We start from the raw sequence: 21,812 nt of genomic DNA, 5'->3' as shown, positions 1-21,812 counted from the left end.
GATAGGACATGAGGGAATGGCTTAAAGCTGCATCAGGGGAAGTTCATATAAGATATTATGTAAAAGTTCTTCAATGTGAGGGTGGTCAAGCACTGCAGCAAGCTTTCCAGGTAAGGGGCCATGGCCCCAAGCCTGCTGGTGTTCAAGAAGGGTTTAGAAAACACTCTTAGATGTATGGTTTAACTTTTAGGTAGCCCTGAACTCAGGAGTTGGACTTGATGGCCCTTGTGTCTCCCTTTCATCTCAGAATATTCTATGACTTTGATTCTGAGATTCTATGATTCTATTATATATGGTTCCACAGTAAGCTCAGGGTATCATATTCTATCAGTTTAAAATAATTTAATTTCCATTTACATAAAATTAAATTGTAATGTTACCTATACTCAATCTTATATTCATGTTTTAAAGTCAAAACAATTGATAACTATTTTTAAAAGAAAAACTGTGTTAAATTAACCCATCACAATTTATTATTTGAATGACTAATAATAACCATTCTTTCTCAATCTGAAAGACAACTGTAATTTCCATCTACCTTGAAGATTTCTGGTTCAGCTGGTTTATACTGTTTCAAATCTAAATTCTTTTCTTTCTCATATTCAAAGAAAACTAGTAAACTTTCACATTTAGGCATGAGAGCTAAGGGAAGAGTAGAGGCAATTACTCTGCTTTTCTGAAGGATTTCCTTAGGATGTCATTGAATAGTAACATATAAAGCACAGTTTCGCTGGGCAGCTGGATAGACCATCAAAATTTTTAATGCATAACCCTACACTTGCAACAGAAACTTTCCAGGAAAGCAGTACAGAGATATGAACAAAGCAACAATTTTATAATGTCATTTTGGGAAAGATAGAAGTAAAAATGACATCCTTATCTGTAGAACTTGGGAAAAAAAAAATGCTACTGTGGTTTGGCATTTTTCTTTATGTATCTGCCACTGGGCAGGAACAGTAAGAGCTCTTTCATTGTTGTTTCTTTAGGTTTTTTGTACACATGATGTAGTATGACTTCAGCTGCCCTGATTCTGTTTTGGGCAGACAGTTTGGTTCACTAGTAATGTGTAAAAAGTCAAACTGGCCCTCTGCCAGCCTGTGAGTCTCATACTCAGATCACATTCACTGTTATACTACTGCTGGTACATCTCCCTTCTCTGTCACTGTACACACATTGTTCTTCATCCATATGCTGCTATATGCTCCTTCATTCTTGTCAGTCCCATCTTTTTGTTTGACAGTCTATACCTCTTTCTATGCCTCCTATATTTTTCCTTTCTTATTCCTCTTTTCTGTTTTTATTTCCTCTTCCTCCTTTTTTTTCTGTCATCTCTCTTCTCACACAAAGTTTAGAAAGGAGTGTAGTTAATACACATCTGTCCTAAGATGAGGCAAAATGTACAGGTGGTGATTTGTCCTCCCAGATCATGCTCCCAGGAGGGTGGTGCTGGATGTGGACCTGGTCAACCAAATCTCACATAGGGACTACTCATTATATCTTGACTTTCATATTCCCTGTTTCTTTTTACTGTGGTCACTTCTCTTTGGCAAGAATTGTCTTGAAAAACAGCTCTTCTCACTTTGGTTCATGCTCCCTTAAACATGCTTGAACTCATAATACCCACTCCAATATGTATTAAGAGTCTAGTACCTGCTGGTTTCTCTCCTTTGATGTTCACTAGCCTCTATCCCCTGAACCATGTTATTGGAGTATTAAGAACCCTAGTTTAAAGGACTATGTATTCTACTTCAGAGAGATTTCCTAAGTTATTACCTCTACAGAAAGAACATAAAGAAGAAGGTTGGTTGGTTTTCCCTCTTTATTATTGGATGGAAAGCAAATGGGTGTTATTTCCAAGAGCCTGACCCGATGTAGCTCAACAGTAGCTCTGAATACTGAACAGAAGCATCATACAACAAACCATTTCTCTCTGGTAGTCTGCAGTGTATGATTAGAATGTCATTGTATTGTCTGTGATATAGGAAAGAAACAAAAATATAGCAGCAAAATGTCCTTTAAAACTACAGATGTTTCCATCTGGGGACCCGTCTCAGCATCCCAAATAGCTTTAAGCAAAGCAGTGTTTTCCCTGTTTTCTACCCAGTGGACTGCTCAAGTTTCAGCTACCCACATTGCACACTGATTTGAAGCTACAGGAACTCTGAGCAGAAGAGAACAACTTGATCACTAAAGCAGTACAAGTTTTATTTCCAAGTTTTATTTTATTGTTGATTCACTAGAGGCAAGGAATGCCATCCAGAAGGACCTTGACGGGCTTGAGGAGTAGACCCATGCAAAACTTATGAACTTCAACAAGTTAAAGTGCAAGGTCGTGCACCACGGGTTGAGGAAATCCCCAGTATCAATACAGACTGGGGGGTGAAGGGGTTGAAAGCAACCCTGTGGAGAAGGACTTTGGGGTACTGGTGGATGCAAAATTGGACATCAGCCAGCGATGTGCGCTCAGAGCCCAGAAAGCCAACTGTATCCTGCACTGCATCAAGAGAAGTGTGGCCAGCAAGTTGAGGGAGGGGATTCTCCCCCTCTACTCTGCTCTCGCGAGACCCCACCTGCAGTGCTGGGTCCATCTCTGGGGCCCCCAACATAAGAAGAACACGGACCTGCTTGAGCAGGCCCAGAGGAAGCCATGACAATAATCAGGGGGCTGGAGCACCTCCCCTGTGAGGACAGTCTGAGAGAGTTGTGGTCGTTCAGCCTGGAGAAGGGAAGGCTCCGGGGAGACATTAGAGCTGCCTTCCAGTACTTAATGGGGGGCCTACAGGACAGCTGGTGAGGGACTCTTTATCAGGATGTGTAGTGATAGGATAAGGGGTAATGGTTTTTAAATGGAAAGGAGGGTAGATTTACATTAGATATTAGGAAGAAATTCTTTCCTGTGAGGGTGGTGAGGCACCTGGCACAGGTTGCCCATAGAATTTGTGGCTGTCCCCTCCCTGGAAGTGTTCAAGGCCAGGTTAGATGGGGCTTTGATCAACCTGGTCTGGTGGAAGGTGTACCTGTCCATGGCAGAAATATTGGACTAGCTGATATTTAACGTCCCTTCCAACTCAAACTATTCTATGATCCGATGATTCTATGATTCCAGACTACCAAACCATAATCCTGTTGTTTTTCCTTTGAGAATCACCAGGCTTCTTGACTGGAAAGGAACACATTGCAATATAAACAAAAGAAGGTACTGATTGATGTTTGCTCAAAGACTGTGTAGTGATCTTAATGTCTGGGCACAGCAGAAGTTATATTTTATATATATATATATATATAATATAACTATGAAATAGGTAAACTAAGTGATGAACACAGATCCCTGTTCTGTCATCACGTTCTCAAGAGTCACTTTTAGAGGACCTGCTAATGCCACCAGAGGGTCCAGTTTTCTAGATTTAGACACCAGAGTCACTTCTTACGGTTGCAAGGCGTCCCTGTGCTGCTGTGACACATCTGAGGCTTGGACAAGAGTCATTTGAGAATGGAGGGGATGGAAACAAAGGAATGGGAGACATTGAGTTAAAGTGTAGAAAAAAGAGTATTATTCAGCAGATTCATTAATTTGGTCCTAGATACATAATGCTTTGCTATATACACCAACCACTATAAATTTCTTACTTTGCACATATAAGCCTGTAAGAGTGTTTGCAGAATAAGATAGAAGCACGTTATGCAGTGCTGAAATAAAGTAACAGCTTTGCTTTCTCTTTTTAAAAATCTAGTCATTTTTACCATTATTCTGTCTTTACTTCTTTTACAAGATGATAGCCAGAGAAATGAATTCATTTTTGGAACCCTGGAAGAACAGAAGATGATTGGAGTTTATATAAGTAATTCTCCAAATGAGCAGTTTCTTAACCTTAGAACAAGAACATGATGACATCAAATCTGAACCTTCTATCTGAAAAATAAGAGTTCAGTACAAGGTCCCTTGCCTTTGATTTATCTGGGAAAAGAGCATCTGGAACTGAGTAATGCTTTAGAAGACAAAACGAATAAGAAACTGGTTTTGAAATCTTTTTTGAGTACTGTAATCTGTAGATCTTTAGAAAGTACCTGAAAATCACTGCTGTCCATCAAGTCATAGCTGTTAGAATGACTTGGTGGATAATTTAAAATGAAGTGTTAAATCATGGGCTGGTTGACACATCATAAAAAAAAATTGCACTGTGGATTGTTTGTCACAGAAAAAAGATAACAGTATCTTCTTGCTTTTAACATGTGTAGATTTGGGGCAGAAAAGGGTGGGTTTGACTCCAGGAATCAATAGACAGAGAATAATTTTCTTTCTACAGGAAGATTTCTTTGAGGAAAAACATTCAGACCCTTCATATGTCCACATGCATGTGTGATTTCTGTAGAGATAACACTTGTCTCTCTTTTTTTGAGCTGCCAGGGTCCAGGAGCCATGGTAGTTGTAGGCTACTTTATGCCTTGAAGTAGCACAATAGCATTATTCAAGTGAGCTCTGCAGCACAAATAAGGAAATGCCATACCCTTTCTCTGTGCTGTTCTCGTTCCTGCACTAGTGGTGATGACCTTTAACCAGTCTCACCAAGAAAATGTTTGTGAATGATGGAGTGAGGGGAAGTCATCCTGCCTCCACCATCCTTCCTCCTTTCACCATTCTCACACAGCTTCTTCCAGTAAGTGAGTCACAACATGAGTTTTGGTTATGAGGGATGTAAGACTTAGGTATTTCTTATATGACCTACATGATTGGCCCTCTTCATAAGTAATATAATGGTAAAGCTTTTTGAGTGTTTCCAAAGGCTTCAGCAAAATCACTGACTGTTGTGTTTCTGGAACACAGGATGTATGTGGTTACAAGTGTAGAAAATCCAAGATAAACTCACATACTTTCACCTTTTTATAACATTATTACTGTAATTGACAGAACTTCCGAAATGAATCAAGGTCTTAAAAATTCTGTAAGTGCATGTCGTGGGTAGATTCATCTCCACTGCCTTAGAAATGAGATGGTTTCGGCTAGTCCCGTTAGATCAGACACCAGCAGGGTATCATTTTCTATTTTCATATAATTGTTCCCAGCAGATTTTTTTAGCATTGTTACGGTTGGGGTTTTTTTCTCTTTCTGTCCAATGTCTTGTAACAGAGTCATTAATCTGACATTGACATTTACTTTGTAGAAATTTACTTGCCACGTTAATCCTAATTCACCTTTTCTTTGTTGTACCTATATTGATGTCCTTGGGACCACTACTCACATGAACAAGGCCTAATAGAGTCAGACACAAAATTAGACACTAGACACAATATTCTACAAAGTTATAAATCAGCACCATTTCAATGACATGGATGGGACAATATCACAGATCCAAACTGCAGTAACATTACTTTGGGTAATGCAGTAAATATTAAATAAATCATGGGAAAGACTGAGAAAAAAGTATTTATCTCTCTCTTGTGTCTACTAGAGCAGGTTTAAAATTAAGCTGATAATTTTATGGAATAAATATTTGTCAACTAGAGGATAGAATTAGTCCAGAAATGCATATTACATAATATATTCACAAATAGCTGTCACATAATACCTTTGACAACATCTCTCAATTAGTTTTGCAATTCATGGTCTGATTATGACTTTAGCTAACAGTCAGTCATCCAGACCCCAGGATTGTAAGTAAGTGTGTATGTTTTTATTGCAGATATCCAGGACATCCTCACAGAGCTAGAATATGTGACACAGGATTTACTGATTCCTGCTGAATCAGCAGTTGGAAGATGGGTGGGATACCTGTGGGCATCACAAATAGAACTAGATGCTTATAATTTGGCAAATGAATCCTGCCTTGTGGATGCTTGTTTAAAAAAATATGAAATAAAAGTATAACAGTTTCAGGGCACTGCTTTACTCCTTATCCTTCCTGGATTCTCGGTATAATCCTCTAACCTTTACATTTACTAAGGGATGACCTAGATGCAAAAAGACTACTTCTTTTTCAGATGTCTCTTATTATCTTGTCTGGCCCCCAGCAGTCATTCCTTACTGGCACAAGTTTCCCACCCACCATCCCTGTATTGTATCTGCCACTCCTATGCAGATGGGTTGTAGAGCATTTGAAATGGCTCTAGACGTTTATGTCAAGTGTCCCCACTACTACCCTTTTTCTGGACAGAATTCCTGTAAGTCTTAGACAAAGCACTAAATTCTCAAGCCTTGCTTAACACTCGTCAGGAATATATTTATTGTGTTGTGAAATCTGTGGAGATTGCATAAAACTTCCAGTTTGCTTTGTGAGATGTGAAGGAGAGAATCACATTTTACTCCAAGTGGCTAGTACTGCACCAACAGCCCTAGGCAAGACCCTGCATCGTAAGTCCACTGACTACCATGGAAGAGGTGCAGAGGATAACCAATTTACCTGGCAAGACTTATTTCTATTTACAAAGTATTAAATATTGGCTATACTATAAAAACATCCTGACTCAGTTTCCCTTTCTGTTGCAATGATTATGTACCTGATTTTGTGTGAAACAATCCCAGGAATAGATACCCTTATTCAGACTGCAGTGCAGGTGACAGAACATTCATACTTGATATGCAAAAAAAAAGAAACCCAAGTTTCTAATCTAAATCAAGAATAGGGACTTGAACCACAGTGTCCCATATCTGAAGAGGGTGCTCTCAACATTGCTTACCTTAAGACAAAAAAAGAAGCTCTCTTTGTCTCTGATCTGAGCACTGGAAGCTAACCAATCTTTCCTGTTGAACCTGAGATAGGAAAAAACTTCTCGAAGAATGCCTGATTCTGATGAATCACCTATATAGTTTTTCTGGAAAACTACCAAGCACCTTATCCTTGTGTATCCAATGAGATTATTACCTTGGTAGGTTGTCTTGTTTCCTGTACTGATATTTTCTGCTTCCTCTGGGAGCAATGATAGGGAGAACCAGTGACCAGTCAGTCTTCCAGAGGTAAAAAAGGGATCCTGAAATCATAAAAATTCAGACCAGTCAGACTGTCTTTAGGAAGTCTTGCTTGCAAAGTGTTTTACATCTTTCAGATGAGTATGGTTATTGGGCTAGCCAACATTTTATCTATTTGTTTTTCCTGTGGTTCTTTCAAAGTGAAATCAATGCATTGTCACAGGAAAGCTTTATATTCCAGTTCTATAATAGCTGTTTACTGACCAACAGATAAAGAGTGGTCATAAAATTACCTTTATTCTTACAAGGTCTTACATATCTCCTGCTATCATACAACACCCTTTTCTATCAGCTTTCTTAAATTATCAAATAGCTATTATTCATATGGAAAATAGTGCATAAGTACAAAAATCCACGAAGTCAGAACACTTCAAATAACAGGTAGAAGTGGACAATTTATTAGAGTACATATAATAGAAATATCTAGAGCCGATGGACAAGAATAGGAAGAGAAGCCTCAGGAAACATAAACAAGTTTAAAACTATGTTTCGGCTAGAAATCTCTTTTAGCTGTATACCTACAATCATTTGCCCCAAGTTAATTATTTTACAGTCATATTTTTATATCTTATATAAATGCTGTTTGCTTTCTCTTTTTTTTGGAAGCAGCATGTCAGGAATATATTGTCAAATTGACAGAAACGAGAATATCACACTTAATTACATTTGTAGATCTCAGATGTAATATCAAAGGAAATGCACAAATAAAATCATTTGCTGTACAGTAACAGCCTAATTTTACAGGAGAAATAGCACAGGCTAAACACAAAGTGATGTCAAAGGCACAAATTAATGCAAATACACAAATTTCTGAGAAATAATGGTTTACGGTTCTGATAAGCATGGGTGTTTTCGTAATAGTAGCCAGTAAAACAATCTGAGGTTGAAATGTAATTTAAAATTTATGATCTCTTTTGAACATTACAGCTCAAAGCATGAAAGCTGTGTATCTCTGTGCCCACTCTGTTTCAATATGATATCCAACTGGGCTAAGCTTTCACTGAGTGAGCTGTCCTTATAATCCACTCAAATCAGTACAGTCATAAAACAAATGAGGATTATCAACAACTACTGCAAGCTTTTCTGGCTTCTAGATTATCTTTTTATTTCAAATACAAAATTTGTTGTTTAAGCAGTAACTGCAGGATCCCCAATATTTGAAACTTAAGTATTTACAGTGTTGTGATGTTGTGAATACCTAGCACTAAGGAGCTTCTGTTTAGATTCTATCTTTTATGGGGAAAAATAAGTTCATTGTATGTGGGGATGTAGAGAGAAGGAAAACATGTTACCAAAGTGTCCATGGCATGAACAAAAGTCTCACACATCTCAGTAAAAGCACAAAGGACATTTCCAGCAGATTTTGCTCATGCCACCAAAGCATAAGTAGGACTTGCACTCTTCCTCATGAATGAAAACCCTATTCAGATCGCATTGGCTGCTGTTATGCAAGCACAGGTGGCAATGTCAGATGTAAGCCCTTTAACTCTCTTGTCACTACAGCAGTCTTTCCCTCCTTAGTGGAAGAATCAGGGGTAACAGCATTTCACAGAGGCACTGGCATGCAGCCTCATTCCTTTGTGTTGTACCCTGTGAGGAGGATGTCTTCCTCAGACCTTCAGAAGCTGTGCAGACCTCTGATTTGGGTTGATCTCTTACACCTGATGGCACTGGTACATGAATTCTGTCCTGATGAACAGTTCCCAGCACTTGAGGCTCTAAATCGTAATTCCTGAAAATTACTGTAATAGAGAGGGAATTTGTACTTGGTTAGCTAAAAAAAAAAACACTTTCTGAGATACAGTCAAGCTTTACAATTGAGGTGTTTGATTCCAACCATTACTGCAAAGAGGTAACTGCCCTTAATTGTCTTTGTAACCACTTTGTGTACTGGAAGGACTTTAAAAAGGAAAATAGACATCTCTATCTTCAGTGGTACTTTGCTAGTAGATGCTCCAGATAAATTGTTATCCTTGGTTTATTTAATGAAGCTTCATGCTACTTGAAACTCATTCTCTCTATATATTTTTTACATACACATTATGTTCATATGCATGGAAACACATACTGAAAAATTAATGTTGGAAGGTTGAAACCAGATAGAAATTTTAAGACTTCTTTCCTGATTGAACAGTGTTTTACTTTTGCAGTTGATGAATCCTTGTGAAAAACATCATGTTAACTTAGAAAATATTGCTGTGGCAAAACACTTACTTTTACTAGAAAATTAAATTATCTGAAAAACTAAAAAAAAAAAAAATAATTAGTTTTTAAAGGAACCTGTCCAAATGTAAATATACTTTTCATTTCCTTAACCATATGCCTTAGTGTGCTGCCTTAATCTGTCAAATTGAACAGATTTGACAGATCTATTGAATCGTTATTTTTTCTTGATTTTTCTTAGTTGATAGAGCATGTTCTAAAACGAGCATGATATTCCTGGCAGCTAAATTTTATTCTCAGCAGTTTAATAAATGATGTCTGTCAAGCATCCAGTGTTTTACCTGTTTAGGTCTGCAACACATTTCCATTAAAAGAGGTAGGATTATAATTATGCTTAGGAAAACAATACCAGAATTCTACCACTTCTCTGGTATTGTTCTTTCCCTTGTTTGCATTATATGAGGGCAACTGAACATACTTACAGACATTTATAGTTACATTACATTATTTGGAATTACAATTTCATTTTGCTCAGATCACTTCTATTTTTGGAAATGCCTGTTGACCAGCTACTCCCTTTAGCCAGTGTGTTCTGTCTGTGATAACTGGGTATCAATTGTTGGCAAGACATACAGTACAACCCCAATCTGTTTCTTCTCAAAAAGAAAGAGAAAGTAATGAAGTGTGTCATCATAAAAGTGAATTGTATTTCAGAGTTACATGGCTTCCTGTGTCAAGCCCTGATCTTCCTCTTGCAAACTGATTTTCCAGCCTGTTCTTTGTGTCCAATTTGGTGATATCAGAACAATGGAGCAAGGGTAAGCACTGGATTGCACTCACTTTTAGAAGATTTTGTGAACTGCTTGCATCAGGAGAAGACATTAATCCAATAAAAATGAAGCAGCACAATTCTGATTCAATGCCACATGATTGTCATGAAATAACCCCTGCTTCCCATTCCTGTGAAGAGATAAGAAATGTATGATTAATAAATAGGTACCCTGTGAAAAAGAGAACTTCTTTTTATGCAGAATAAACAAAAGCATCACTTTTTACTTGTTTTTTATTGTCTTTTGTTTCAGCTCATTAGATAAACTCATATTTATCTGTTTAGCATTTGATAGAGATAACTGAATCTCCTGTCTTGGTCCACAGGTCTCCCTTTTAGCATACACAGGGAAGCCACACCTAACTCTTCATTCAACCTGGAGGCATATTAAGCCTGCAGTTATGCTCCAATTTATGTTAGCATATTTATTCTCCAGTATGCCTATGATCATGCTTTAGACAGTTGTTACACAGAAAGTGAATCTGAGATAAAGAGTCTGGGGGAAAGACTAATTAATTGGTCTTACAGGCAGTTGCTGCCCATCTGAGCCTACCAGCACAATCAGCAGCTTTGGCCAGCTAGCTCAACAGTGCAAATGTGGAAATGCTAGGTCTACATCTGTGACTGAGCAGACTGGGCTTCACACACCTGTGTCTACTTCATTCTGGAGCTGTGTTTAGGTTGGTCTATTTTGTGACAGTGTGGTGGGTATAAAATCAGGGATGGAAAGGTTTGGGCTAAAGACATGTTTACCCAGATGATAAACTCGCCTGCCTTGTTGGGAACTAATACTTCCCAAACAGCAAGTCTGGTAGCTGCACCAAGCTGGAGGCAACCTGTCCAAAACAGGGGGCTGGGAGACAGCACTAGTCAAACGGAAAAGCAGCTGCGAAGTTAGTGACCAGCTATGTTGAACTGTACAGAAAACAGATGTAGGGAACTCTGCCATACGGAGAAGTAGAATGAGCATGAGGAAGAGAACATTCTTCAGAAAAGGCCTGAGGAGACAACTGTCTTAATTCATGAGTACTGTTTCTTGGACAAAAGACTGCAGAACTCCACACAATAAAAACCTACATTCCAGTCAGGGTTGTAGTCACTATAACAGATTATATTCAGAGCAGTATAATTGAACTAAAACCCTCCCTGAGCAATAAGTGCATCGAAGATGCATTTCAGATTACATGCGTCTCACAGATCTACACCAGAGCTGTTAAGTGATGATCCAACCATTAAGGATGATCCAACCTACCTGTGCAAAAGAAAATTAGTAAAGTTCCCTAGGTGTTCCAGAAAATCTGTTCTTTTTTGGTTTGTTTACTATATTCTCCTCCCCATTATTTGGAAAATCTCGACTGCTGTTATTCTCTGTAATCACAAGTTAATATCTGGACTCATTGGTTTATGTTGATGCAGTCAATGAATGAGAAACAAGAGTGGCCTCTGGACATAAGAGAAGTTCCTGTCAAGCACCCATTGAGTTAAATTCCATGCAGAATTGTGCATTACAAACTCTCCTTAACCTCCACATGTTGTATGGGAAAGTTATTCTTACTCCTAATTTAACATCTGTTTCTGCAGTACTGCAGTTTCTTCTATCCATGCAGAGTTTCATTTAAGTCAATAGGACTGTCAGTATAAAGGTCTGTGATAACAGATTGCAGTGAAAAAACTGAGACATTATTATATACCATATTAGTTTATGCAATATAGAAGAATAGAGAAGATTTGCATAATGTCTCTGTTGGAAATGAAAGATCAAAAATGCACCACTGAGCTTAATTTTTTTTTCTAAAATCGGATGGCGGACATTTGGCACATGAAACAACCTTATAACAAAGCTTCTACAAAACATTTTAGACCTCTAAAGCTAAAAACTATGTTCTTTTTAGTGCTGTTAAGGAGAAGCAAAATTCAAAGGCTAACAAGTTGTAATTGTTTTTTGAAAAGAAGGTTGCCTAAAGTGAAGGTTATTTTAATCTGTATGTACTGCATTTTCTAGATAAATTATAGAAAATTATATGCCATGATTTTCTTGCTGCCTTTACCTAGCTTTATATAAATCTCACAGTTTGTCTTTGATATTTTGTTGCATTGTACCAATTGTATTAAGTTTTCAGAAATCTTGTTCCCAAACACCCCAGATTTCTGATAATTAGCTTTTTGGAGAGACTAATGATGAGCATAGTATTCTCTTTGGTGCAAAGCTTTTTAGAAAACCAACCTTCTGTATTTTCTTTGTCTCTGATACTTACAATACTGAATAAAGTTTATGTTCTTTGAGGTCAGTCTTGGGGAGCACAGATGAATTTATTGTAACCAGCACCATGGAACAAAGAAGCAATGGAATTAATGTTTTGCTACTTTATAATAAAAAATAAACTGAGAACAGGTCAAGTTGTCCTGATTTAATGTATTCAAATCATTGCTCAGTTCTTGGGCAGTGTATAGAAAAAAAAATAGTGGGGATTATTTCAGGTATTTTCTCACTCTTGAAAAAAATCACATAACTCATAATATGCTTTAAAAACATTATTTATTAAAAGTCAACTTTGATTAATCTATAGCTAATTGTAATGTTGGTACTTTGCAATGGAGCATGTGATCTTTTATATTTAGAAACAACTGCAGACAAGTATGATTTTTAGAAATTGTCTTCATTGTGGGAAAGAACATGAAATATCATTTGTTTTGGCCTTCTTCCTCTGAACCAGAAGTTTTATTCTGTGGTCATTACTTATATCATCCCTGGCATGTTTATCACAAAAGTGTGAAAAAAGAAAAGTAAATAATATCAAAATAGTAACCTTCTCTGCTCTTATTTTAAAAATAAGCATAGTACACCAATATAACATGTTGGCTACTATAAGGAAAAGTCAAATGATAATAATAGAGCCATAGGGTAGTGAAAGAGTTTAGAAGCAGGTTTGCTAACTGAATGGTCAACCGAAACACTGTGTAAGAGTGCTAAGAGTGAGTTAAGATATATGAGCCTAAAATAGCATAATAAAAAAGTATGAGACAAATTCAGGAAGGGTAATGTCATTGGTGAATATTTAATGGAGTAGGTACAAATGCAATCTCTGGTTCAGGGACCTGCTAAATCGCCAGTAGCAGGAAAAGAGCATAAATTAACAATGGAAAGATAACTGTGTACTTACGTTTACCACTTATGGCAAACATCAGAGACAGCATACTGATCCCCATGTAATTTTGGTCTGACCCAATGTGTTAGTGCTTATATTTTTAGATATTTACTCTCCTTTATTTCTTTTTCAGCATAGCCTGAGTAGCCTGAGTTTTCTTAGAAGTTGGAACAGCTTTCTGCTTATTGGTATGCAAACAGGCACTCTGAATATGGGAAATTTAGAGTCAAAGTAAGATATTTTCTGTCTTCATTGCTTGCCAACAACCACAGTGCTTTTCCAACTCAAGTTGAGCAGTTTTATTGCTGTTCTACTGTCTATGTGCTGGGAATAAATACAAAGCACAGGGTACATTTCTGTGTCCTTGGAGTTCTTTGTTTCTGGGTGCTAAGACAAAATTGTAGGAGACAAGAGAGTCCATATTCCTCTGTTTGATGGACACATGTGGCACAAGTTAGCAACCCATCCTGGGTATTGCATGAACACACAAATACATACATACCGACACATAAATGTACTGAAAGACATGCAGTCCCCAATGGGAATGAATACGCCTGTGCTCAGGGCTTATTTTAGTCTCATCTAAAAACTTATTGAGTAACTCGGGGAGTTGCTCTGCAGCCCCAAGCTTTCTATCACATCTCTTGTTAAACTGATCTGCTTTGTCTAGGCTGCTCAATGTTTGAAAGGCTGCTTCGAGACTTAGGGAGAAGGATGGGAGGAGATTGAAGTGTCTTTAGCTGGTTCATGTCTTCCAGCTTTTTATCACTGTCTCATCTGGTAGAGAGTTCATGTGGGAGCCTTTCCCAGTATTGTGGCAAGGTTAGGATAAGGACAGCAGTCAGCCAGAGAAGTCCAAAGCTGAGAAGTCAGAACTAGTTCTAGAAGCTTAAGGGAAATCACTGAAGGACACGGCTCGCTTACATCTCAATCCTTGGCTGAGACTTTTAATCAGCATTCACAGCTTGGGTGTCAGGTTGACAGTTTCTATGCTAACAAATGATATAAGTGGCTGCATTAGCTTTTTATATACTACTTCCTGGCCAATGTTCTTATGTCTATTTCTGTCCAACTTAACCCTAATTTTAATAAGCTTTTCTTACCTCTAGACTGAATTATTTCAACTCATAATACACTGCATACAGCTAATACTAAAATCATTCAGAAAACTTCAGCCTTCTGCAGAACATTTGACTCAGCTTCTGCAGCACTTCAGCAGCCTGAAGTCTCTAATCTGCTTCTTACCCCATCTCGTTCTAATGCATCAGGGGCAAGTTAAGGGCTTGAGTTCAGACTGCATTGGTTTATAAGCCAGTGTTACCATCTGCTGTGCTTTGAAGGCTCCTGAACTCTCTATTCTTACCTCAGACTCTGCCTTTACTCCTGAGTCATATAAAAAAAAATCACATCATTTTAATGTATCTGACTACATTAATCACAGAATCACATTATCGCAGAATGGTTGAGGTTAGAAAGAGACCTCTGGAGGTCATCTGGACCAACACTTTGCTCAAGCAGAGCCACTAGAGCCAGTATGCCAGGACCATGTCCAGATAGCTTTTGAATATCATCAAGGATGGAAACTACACAACCTCCCTGGGCACCTTGTTCGAGTGCTCAGCCACCAGCATTGTAAAGAAGTGTTTCCTTATGTTCAGACAGCTCCTCCCGTGTTTTAGCTTGTGCCAATGGCCTCTGGTCCTGGCACTAAGTATCACTGAAAAGAAACTCACTCTTTCTTCTTTGCACACTCCCTTCGGGTATTTATGTACATTGATAAGATTTCCCTTGAGCCTTCTCTTCTCTAGGCTAAACAGTTCCAGCTCTCTCAAGCCTTTCCTCGTAGTAGAGATGCACCAGTCCCTTAATCACCTCTCTGGCCCTCCATTGGGTTTTCTACAGTATGTCCATGTCTGTCGTGTACTGGGGAGCCCAGAACTGGACACAGTACTCTGTTGTGTCTTCACCAGTGATGAATAGAGAGGAAGGATCACCTCCCTTGACCTGCTGGAAATACTTTGTCTAATGCAGCCAAAGATATATTAGCTTTCTTTACCACAAGGGCACACTGCTGGCTCATGTTTAACCTAGTGTCTACCAGGAACCACAGGTCCTTTTCTGCCAAACAGCTTTCCAGTAAATGGTGCTGTTCGTTCCCAGGTACAGGCTTTTGCACTTACTCTTGTTGAACTGATGTTCTTGACTGCATCCTCCTGAGACAAGATATATCTTGCAGTGCATGAGCCACTGAGTGAAATCCTGTAACCATAGTCATTCTTTGGCAATTTTTCCTGTGGATACATTCATGGATGTGTGTTTTTTCGGACTTTATGCTACTATCCTAACCACTGGAGGCTGTTCATCCTTACGTTCTGGTTATAAATCACCTGAATGTGTCCACCTTGAAGGTTAATCTCAGTGAGGTAGAAGCAGTAGTAGGCAAGTATGAGAAGAAGACTTAAGAGGAAGAGAAAAATCTGATGTTTTCATTTTGCCTATCTTTTTTTAACACCAAAAAGTGACTAAGAAGGAAGCTATGACAGCTTCTAAACTGACTGGAGAAGTATTTGGCAATTGAACTGCACACAGAGATCATAGAATCATAGAGTATTTTGAGTTAGAAGGGACCCATAAGGATCACTGATGTCTCATATCCTGCTGTAATGAATGGAGATCTAGTCACTACCCACTAGAGCCTTGAGAATATTTAGCTCTCAGCCAACAGAAACTTAAGTAATGCACATATTTATTTAGTGTCATTTGAAATGCCCTATAGTACTCTAGTTTCTGGCTGCAGAAATGCAATTGTGTCCCACAGGTCCTTATCTGCCAGCACACACACATCTCCTCAATCTCAAGGACCTCTAGGTGCTTATGTAGGCAACTGAAATGAACCTTAGTCAACACATACTGAGAAATCTAGAGAACAATCCATGTTACCTTGTAAGAGACACCTAGAGCTCAATTCAGTTGACTTTACTTTCGTACCTGGAGATACTTGATATGCTCTAAGATATATAAACACCTACATGAGGCTGTCAGATAAGGCACAGGACCTGTGGGAGACTTGCACCCTTCTGGAATGGCAGATGGGAGTCAGGCAGGATACCTCATCATGCCTGAAATGACATCAGATACTTCTGCTTAAGCAATGGAATCACCTTTCAATTTTAATTCACCACAACAGGAGTCTAGATACATAATTCACATGTAGCCACTTCCATGGAGAAACCTAAATGTATATGCTTTACATTTGGGTTGGATATCATCAATCACATTTAGTACCAAAAAAGCAAGAACTATTGCAAATGAAGCATCTACTTCTCTATGTAATATAAATCTTCTCACAGAACTCCTGTACAATCTCCCATAAGTGTTGACTGGAAGTTTATAATAAAATTATTAATTCCTCTTACATTTTGAAGTCACAGGCCTACCAAAATTTCTTTACTAACACATTTCTTGCTATTATGACTACCACAATTATTTCTATGGTTCACTGACCATCAATCTTATTGGGGAAAGTCTGAAGCATCAAATGGAGCTAATGATATACTTTAAAACAATCATCTATGCTTTGTGGTTACTAAATTTAAAATCAATGCTTCTATAACTCATCTTGAGTCATTGGAAGCCTCTAGTATAGTGTGCTACATGAAGCAACACTTCAACTTTGATAACTCATGTGTGTTCAAGTCCCTTCCATTTCAATGTATTTGCCTTTTTAAAACATAGAAACTAGATTTTTAAAAAAATATAGAACTTCCAAAATGAATTATTAGATTTTGATCTGAATATGCAAAACTGAAATATGTATTTTTTTCCATAAATAGAAACACAAATACTTTTAAAGAAAGATATCCTTAGAAATTATATTAAACCATCAAACATATTTGTCACATACAAATAACACCAGAAAGATGAGATTTAATGTATATGAAGATCAAGAATTATCTTGCTTTGAGATTACTATTTTTAACAAACAAATCCAAATCCCAAAAATTTTGAATTTTATAATTTTCATATATCTTATTTTACTCATAGGTAAATTTTCAAGCAGTTACAGCTACAGACATATCTGTTTCAGTCAGAGTGACAAAACACCAAATACCCAGAATTTTCCCTTTGTCAGCAAAGTAGGTTTGAGCCTAGGCAAATTCAGATGTCAAGAAGGGAGAAAAATACCCTGGCTAATCTGCTGATCAGAAGGGAGATTTATTGTTTCTGAAACTCAACTACCACTGTGAGGTTGTTGAGAAAATAGAGCTTTTACTTTGAGTTTGTTTTTGACTGAGTTCTTTCTCCACACAAATTTAATTTTTCAAGGAATAAAGATAATAATGGGAGGCTATTAAAAAACAAAAACAAAAACAAAAACAAAAACAAAAACAAAAACAAAAACAAACAAACAAACAAACAAAAAACCCAACCCAAACCAAACCAAACCAAAAAACAGAACAACAATTTCTCATTTTGTAAAATGTCAATCAATTTAATTAATAAGTCAAAACATTTTTTTAAAGTATGAATTCACTGTGCAAGGAGAAGTCAAGATATGCATTTCAGTATATGTGCTGGTTCCAATGACTGAGCATGCATAAACTTGCTATTTTAAGAATATCTATCATGTTTAATTTACAATGAACTTGCTGGCTTAGAAGGGGACGAAAGTGATATATGAAACCTGGGTGTGCGACTCAGCTGACTCTGATCTGAGGGTAGCAGGAAAGCTTCAGAGAACAATTCTTACTCAGAATCCATTCAAAATGGAACTGATAAATCCTTTCATCCAATCCGGAAGAAACTCAATTATGAAAAGTGACATTATAGAACATAATAAAAGTAGTGTCAGCTCTAAATCTTTGAAGGCTTGTTGACACAGGGAATGAGTCAGACTGATGGGACCATATGGTGAGAAGGAGTGTGTGAACAAGCCTTGTCTTCCAACCAGAGAAGTCTGTGGCAGCGTTCTTGGCTGCAAATACATCTTACATTCTTTAAATACATCCATGTAGTGCCATGCATACAAGATGAATGGCGGTGAGCAAAACAAGGTGTTCTATGAAGGGAGGACCTCAACATAGCTCTGCCATATCTAGGTACAGCCCAAGCTTGCTAACATTGAGCAGGATACAATGTTTGTACTGCCACAAGGATCACTCACATAATTTGTCATAAACAGTATGAATCATTACACAGGAATTTGGTTTCCCACAATGGAAATTCAAAACAATTTATTCAGTGATGAAATAAATTGTGAAATAAAGAATTTTAGATTGCCACCAGTTTTAAAGCACCCATGCTGAAAAGGCCAGAAATTCACAGCAGACTAGATAGTAGAAATTTCTGAAGTCAATTGCAGTCTTTCTACTGACTTCAGCTGGATTTGAATAAGCTTCAGAAAAGAGTCAGGTCACCTAAAATAAAAATACATTATTTTCCTCCAGTCACATAAACGCCCTGGGTAGGAATAGTTCACACTCTGCTATGCTCTTGGTTACACAGGGATGTATTCAAATTGGAATAAGAGAAGGTTATTAAGTAAACAATGAAGATCCTATATTATAGGAAGGGTATATGAAATAATTTTGTTGAGTTGACAGACTAGGAGAGGGTTGAATTGTTCCTTCTGAAAGATTGAGGCGGGGGGCTGGGTGGAAGAGATAGAAAATAAGAAAAATAAATAAAAATCATAAGGAAGGGAAAGAACAAGTTTTAAGAAAAAGAAGAGAAGAAATTAATATCAGTTAGTTACAAGTAAAGAAGAGTTAGAAATTTGATTTTTTTTTTTTTTTCTAATGATTAATCACACTAGGTTCTGGAGCAGCTTTTCAGAGAAGAATAATGAGAAAAAATAAGTAATTTAAGGATGAAGCCTGTGTCCAGCACAACAAGAAGCTATTGCCAATGAAAAAAGACAGCTGAATATAATAACTCAGAAGGTGTTTTCTTGTGTGTTTGCACTAGTTAAGAAACTGGTTAAGGACACAGAGTTCAACACCAATCCATCATTGTCCTGACTACTATGTGATTAGCACACTCTCAAGCATGGGTTTAGCCTGAAACCAGCAGCTCTTTCCTGGCCAGGAGCATGGTTTGGGAAATAACACATAACATTAGTTGTTCTCAGCAGGCAATATGGATGATATCGTCTTGCCAAGTGGAGCGAGAGAAAGAAAACATTTAGTCATGGGCAAATTTCACAGTGCCAGGGAATGGCCCTAGAATATTTTTTAAAGTAAAATGTATCCTTTAAGTTTTGTTTTCCTAGTAACTTAACTAGGCATTGTGATTAAATTGGAGATTTTTAAGTAGGGGACTAACTTTTGCAGGCTGGATACGGCCAGCTACCATCATAGTATTGCAAAGGGATTTCCAACCCACCAGTAACAGTGATCAGTTTATGGTACTAAGCTAGTCTGCACAGTAATATGTTTACAATTATTTATAAAAGTGATTTTTTTCCTTATTTTCTTATAAAATCATTAAATTGGTCATTATTTCCTCCCAGGGATCCCAGAGAGACTAGAAGTCACATGTTTTGTTCTCAGTCTTTTGACTCCTAGATGCAGGTTACCTAGTGTAAGTTAGAAGTATTTTTGTCCCCTTCCAGGATGCATTTAAATAAACTGGTAAATCTTCTATTCAGTACAACTCTTGTTAGCCCCTAAATTTACACAAACAAACTCTCCAGATGGCCTTCAATGCAAATAATAATATACTAAATAGTTTATTACAGTGTAATTCCAATTAGCTGTTTTATAAATATGTTGTCTACCTTTTATGGACAAATAAATCTTTTCATGTAATTAGTTTTGGGTTCTGGTTTTGTTTAGTTTTGTTTAGTTTTGTTTGTTTTTGTTTTTGTTTTTTTTTTGTTTTGTTTTGTTTTTTTTTTTTTTTTTGTTGTTGTTGTTGTTGTTTTGTTTTGTTTTGTTTTTTTTCCTTTACTGAGCAAAACTTTCAGTTGCTGCTGTTCTGTCCTGGGGGATAAAGAATAAGTTCATTTATAATAACTCCATTTGCATAGTTTGAAGTATTCTCTATTTTATAACTTGGGTTCAAAATATTCTTTCTCATAGATTAGAATTATTATAAACTTTTTTGTCAAATATCAGATAACTAAAAGAGAAATCGAGTTAAACTGAATGAAAACAGAATTTGGAGGATAAGTTAGTCAAACTGTCATGTTAATGTTTCAAATGAAGATATCCTTTGTAAGCTTATGAGTTGGGAAATGGTTTATCAGGAATTTATTTTTAAATAAAATGTTTGGTTTCAAAATTTGTTGAGTTAAAGTTTATATGTTTCATCAGGAGACTGATGGGAAACCAAATTTACTCTCTTTGGTTGCTCACAACTTTTTCTATGTTAAAATATAGAAAACTAAGCTATAGGGTAGCTTCTAATTTATTACAGCTACCTGGAGGACTAATTGTTTCCTTATCCTCCTACTTAATTCAGTATTATCTTAACAAATTCATACCCTGAATAAATCAGGTCTGATTCCTGAATAAAAAAAACAGAGCCAAGATGATTGATGTGGTGAGTCTAAGTGAAATTAGAATTACAGCTCCCAAGTAGGTGCTTCTGCAAAAATAGTGGGGCCTGCTCTTTGGTGTTTTAATGATCTGCAGCTCACCAGAACATCCACTGGCATGTAACTGAGCTACAGAAATGACACTTTCCAAACTCAGCTGCATTCATCCACCTTCATAATTTCTACTTTTTTGCACAGAAGCACTATTCTTTCTATGAGGCTACTTAACAGCCTCTTTAAAAGTGTCACTAATTTGAGTACCTGAAATATGCATATCTTGGAAGGGGTTTCATATACAGTGATAGTCCTGCTTTACTATCCATTCTGACCCAGCATGTCAAAGAATCTCTGTAACCATTTTCTCATCTTTTCAAGAATCTTCTTTCTTCATGTCATAGATGATTTGAGACAACAGCTTTATTTTTAGTCACCAGTTCTGTAATATTTAGCATATAGCAACCCTGGTCCATTGCTGAGATTCTTGTGCGCTGCCACCAAGCAAGTAACAGGGATCTGGGGACTATATTCTGACTAGCAGTGTATCCTGCCAGTTCACAGAAATACTGGTTTAGCCCAGTCACTGCTCTATGTCTCTGAAGGTGCTGCTTGACAACCTGCTGAGCATTACAGTTAAATGTTATTACATTACTTTCTTTGAGCTGGGACATATTTATTTTCTTTTCCCAACATGCCAAGTAGGAACCTTCTTTATATTTCACTTCATTTTGTTCAAAGCATGAGTGGCATGTCTCCATGTCAATGTATTCCTTATCATACTCATACTTCATCATTCTCCTTAAGAAGGATGTCTTGTATATACCTTGCAGTTTCTGCTCTCTATTTTTAGCTCTTGTTGCTTCATTTGTAGTGGGAGCTTAAGTAGCCTTATACTGAAATGGGCTATTTTAAGAGTATGTAACACTGGAATCAATATTGTTCTTTTCTCATCCTGATGTTCTTTTTGTAACAATCAACATGTGACACATCCTTACTCTAGTGCTTCCAGCAACTCATGTGGTCAACACTCATTTTTACGTGCCTGGCCATGCATTATAGTCAGTGCCTATAGTAAATAAGACATTCCTTAAAACCATTGTTTACTTCACAGCCCTAACACCTTTTTTCAAGGCTGAGACTGCAAGTCCAATAATTGAATTGGGGTGGGGTTTTACA

General features: G+C 37.3%; 1 protein-coding gene across 1 annotated transcript in view; it reads left to right on the top strand.

Annotated features, from left to right (window-relative positions):
- GRM5 (glutamate metabotropic receptor 5) overlaps positions 1-21,812 on the top strand; it is a 272,568-nt gene that overhangs the window by 166,809 nt on the left and 83,947 nt on the right.

The sequence above is a fragment of the Tyto alba genome, unplaced genomic scaffold (genome assembly GCF_018691265.1).
Source record: "Tyto alba isolate M040663 unplaced genomic scaffold, T.alba_DEE_v4.0 Super-Scaffold_2, whole genome shotgun sequence".
Taxonomy (NCBI): domain Eukaryota; kingdom Metazoa; phylum Chordata; class Aves; order Strigiformes; family Tytonidae; genus Tyto; species Tyto alba.
Note: the sequence above shows the minus strand (reverse complement) of the source record. Positions and strands in the feature narration are given on the sequence as shown.